The sequence below is a fragment of the Nanorana parkeri genome, unplaced genomic scaffold (genome assembly GCF_000935625.1).
Source record: "Nanorana parkeri isolate BGI_ZX_2015 unplaced genomic scaffold, ASM93562v1 scaffold2731, whole genome shotgun sequence".
NCBI lineage: Eukaryota > Metazoa > Chordata > Amphibia > Anura > Dicroglossidae > Nanorana > Nanorana parkeri.
In genome coordinates, this window is record NW_017308999.1 from 70,787 (window position 1) to 74,976 (window position 4,190).

The following is a 4,190-nucleotide window of genomic DNA, read 5'->3' on the forward strand; positions in this document are numbered from 1 at the left end:
CATCTGGGACATTGACTCCAGGACAACCACCCCCAGGCATCTACTGAATAGGAGAACCACCCCAGGACATCATCTGGGTCATTGGCTCCAGGACATCCATCCCCAGGTATCTACTGAATAGGAGAACCACCACCACTGGACATCATCTGGGACATTGACTCTAGGACATCCATTCCCAGGCATCTACTGAATAGGAGAACCAACCTTGGACATCATCTGGGTCATTCACTCCAGGACATCCATCCCCAGGTATCTACTGAATAGGAGAACCACCACCACTGGACATCATCTGGGACATTGACTCCAGGACATCCATTCCCAGGCATCTACTGAATAGGAGAACCAACCTTGGACATCATCTGGGACATTGACTCAAGGACATCCATTCCCAGGCATCTACTGATTTGGAGAACCACCACCACTGGACATCATCTGGGACATTCACTCCAGGACATCCATCCCCGGGCATCTACTGAATAGGAGAACCACCACCACCACCCCAGGACATCATCTGGGACATTCACTCCAGGACATCCATTCCCAGGCATCTACTGAATAGTAGAACCACCACCACCATTGAACATCATCTGGGACATTGACTCCAGGACATCCATCCCCAGGCATCTACTGAATAGGAGAACCACCCTTGGACATCATCTGGCACATTGACTCCAGGACATCCATTCCCAGGCATCTACTGAATAGGAGAATCACCACCACTGGACATCATCTGGCACATTGACTCCAGGACATCCATCCCCAGGCATCTACTAAATAGGAGAACCACCACCACTGGACATCTGGGAAATTCACTCTAGGACATCCATCCCCAGGCATCTACTGAATAGGAGAACCACCCTTGGAGTTTTTGTGACTGGAACTACTGCTCCTGGACATTTATTGAATTGTAAGAGAAAAAAACATTTCTTCCCAATGACCTTCTTCATTCTAGAATCATTTCACTCAGGTTCGGCATAACACAATCACCTTCATCTCCAGCATTGATCATCTATTCCCAATCGCTCCTCACCCGTCATGTCACACTCGTTTTCTCCTCAGCATTTCTGAATGACGCAGCGTCTCTCAGGCCCAACGGACATCACACGGGCATTAAGAGATAAGATGGGGGAAGCTGCGTTCACCACAAACTTTCCCACAGCTCAGCAATGTGTCCACAAACATTTGGCAGCTGATGAAAGGGCGGCCTCTCTTGTAAGAGTCGTCCCCGGACATTTATAGTCTCTGACCGTCCCAACAAGCCACAAGGTGTAAAATGAAGCTTACCAAACAGCAGCTGAAACAACATATGGAAGCGCCGACCTCGATGGCTCCACCGCCATGACTTCTCCATGCGAAGGGTTAGCAGCTTCTGCGGCAGCATTAGATGTGAATTTTAGGAGCATTTTTTTAATTTTAATTTTTAGCATTAGGATGCAAAGGAAACCAAAAAAAGTGATGAGAATGTAACTGACCGCTGTTAAAATGATAAAAATAAATGAACAAGATCATTCAGTACACAACACACTTTCAAACCCCATTGGGACATATAGGGCTGCAACAACTAATCGATTTATGCGATAATAATGAGAATAGTTGGCAACTATTCTCATCGATTAGTTGGGTAGAGAGAGGGGGGAGAACTAATTGATTATGAAAATCATCGTTGGCTGCAGCCCTGAGGACACATCACGGTTACCTAGGCCGTCCAATTTAAGAAACAAGATAAATGAATCCAAAGCAATCAGCGTGAGCTCTATATACACTACAAATTGCCTGAGACTGCACTACAGTATACAAAATCCTTCAGAATAGGAGGATCGCATTGAGGCGTGTGTGGTGGCACGCAAAGGCGGGTTGGGGAGCTGAACCCACGGGAACTATTTATGGCAAGAGTGGGCAAACCTCGGCCTTCCAGCTGTAGCAAAAACACAAATCCCATCACGCCTCTGCCGCTGAGAGTCGTGACGGTCGGAGCTTTGCAATGCCTTAGGGGATTTGTTTTTCCGCCTCTGGGCTCCTCTTCCTTTGCTTACCGCCAGGCGATCATTTAGAACAAATGTTCCATCAGGTGTCAGGAGAACCAATATCCATACGCACGTTCCAAATGGGTCAGGCAATAATTATAAGTGGCTCCTGTGAAGAAGAAGATACTCGCCTCCCCTGCTGTGCTGATGTATTGAAGAGTCTGCAGAATGATACTTTCTGGTATAATGGGCCCCTGGCGCCCTGACTTAACTATGTGGATCCTCCTGATTAGGGATACACCTATACCAGTATTGGTGCAGATACCGAGTATTTGGGCGAGTACTCGTACTCGCCTAAATACTCCAATACCGGAACTTCCGGGCAGGGGGAGATCTCCCTCTGACCGGCAGTGCCGAGGGAGCATGGAGCCAACTTCCTTTCCATACAGAAAGCCGGGCGATGGGTTATGACCCGCCTCCTGATTGGAAAGGAAGCCGGCTTCACTTGTTGCTAGGGAGCCTGGCTTCCTAACCAATCAGGAAGCCGGGTGGTACGTAGACCTGCCTCCCTGATTGGTCAGGAAGCCAGGCTGCCTAGCAACAAGTGAAGCCGGAGGAAGCCGGGCAGGCTTCTCAGGCAATCAGGAAGCCGGGCAGGCTTCTCAGGCAATCAGGAAGCCGGGCAGCGTGTGATGATCCGCCGTCCGCCTTCCTGATAATCGGACAATAAGTACTACGGTATCCTCGTCGAGCTCCTTACCTATATGTCCCTTGTAGTGGGGGGTGCTCGCAGAAACAAGTACTGAGAACACTTCAGGACATGTTCCGAGTAGAATTCTGTCATAAAGACCGATCTCCCGGAGGCAGAAGCAAGACTCAGACTATTAGGAACAGCTCGTTTCCTATATAACATCAAGGAGGGGGGAAAACTATATCAATAACAACCCCCCCCCCACACAAGGACAGACCATCTCTGAATCGGTGCCGACACTGTCCTTCCTTCTGGAGGGGGACTACGTCTGTTACACATGGTCCCTGTGTGTGTTGTAACGTAGTCACCGCTCTCCACCCCCCCTCCGGATGGACTTCAATCTCAATACAAATTAGTAAAGTAAACATGAGATTGTAGTCCATCCCGGGAGCGGTGACTACTTTACAACACACACAGGGACCATGGCGAACATGTCAGGTCATTATTGTTGTCTCTTCTGGGACCTAGAGGACTCCTCACTGTCATGGACTGTGAAACGTGGCCATAAAAAGAACCGATCCCCTCTGGATAAGAAGATTTATTGTCCCACGTCAACACGAGCCGAAAAATTGATGCGGAAGCCTTGATCTGTCCGACTGGATCATTTCTGCCAACAGCTATTGTCCCCACTACCAAGAATTTGGCATTGGAGAAGGCCGTGTTGTCCTCAGATCTAAGCATACATTCCATGTCGGGATGCACCGATACCGAGTATTTGGGCGAGTACTCGTACGCGGTCAAATGCTCCGATACCTTCCCCAATACCAGAACTTCCTGTCAGAGGGAGATTTCCTCTGACCGGCAGTGCCGTGGGGGGAACATGTAGCCACACTTCCCGTGCCATCAGAAAGCTGGGCAGCGAGTCATGACCCACCTCCCTGATTGGCCGGAAAGCTGGCTTTCTGACCAATCAGCATGGAGCCGGCTCAATGCAGATTGGCTGGGAAGCCGAATTCCCAGTCAAGTTCGATCAAGCGGGTTAGACAACATGAAGCCAGTTTCTCGGGAAGCTGGCTCCATGGCAGCGGAAGCACCGGTATCGGTACTCAGTATCGACCAGTACCAAAAGCAAAGTATCGGTACTCGTGCTTGATACTGAAAATAACGGTATGGATGCATCCCTAATTCCATGTATTCCTCTTATTTTGGGATCCGACTGAACTGATCGTTTTTTGGGGCTATTTGTAACCATAAAGTCACTCGCTACGCAGGGCATCACTTAGCAAAGAACCTTCATTGACACAAAGGTATACCCCAAAAACCTGAACACCATCAACCCACTCAGGGGGTCCCAGAGCAAGCAAAGCTCTTTATGTCTGTGTGTAGACGCTGGAAAGGACCGCTGCGTGTAGACGCTGGAAAGGACCGCTGCGTGTAGACGCTGGAAAGGACCGCTGCGTGTAGACGCTGGAAAGGACCGCTGCGTGTAGACGCTGGAAAGGACCGCTGCGTGTAGACGCTGGAAAGGACCGCTG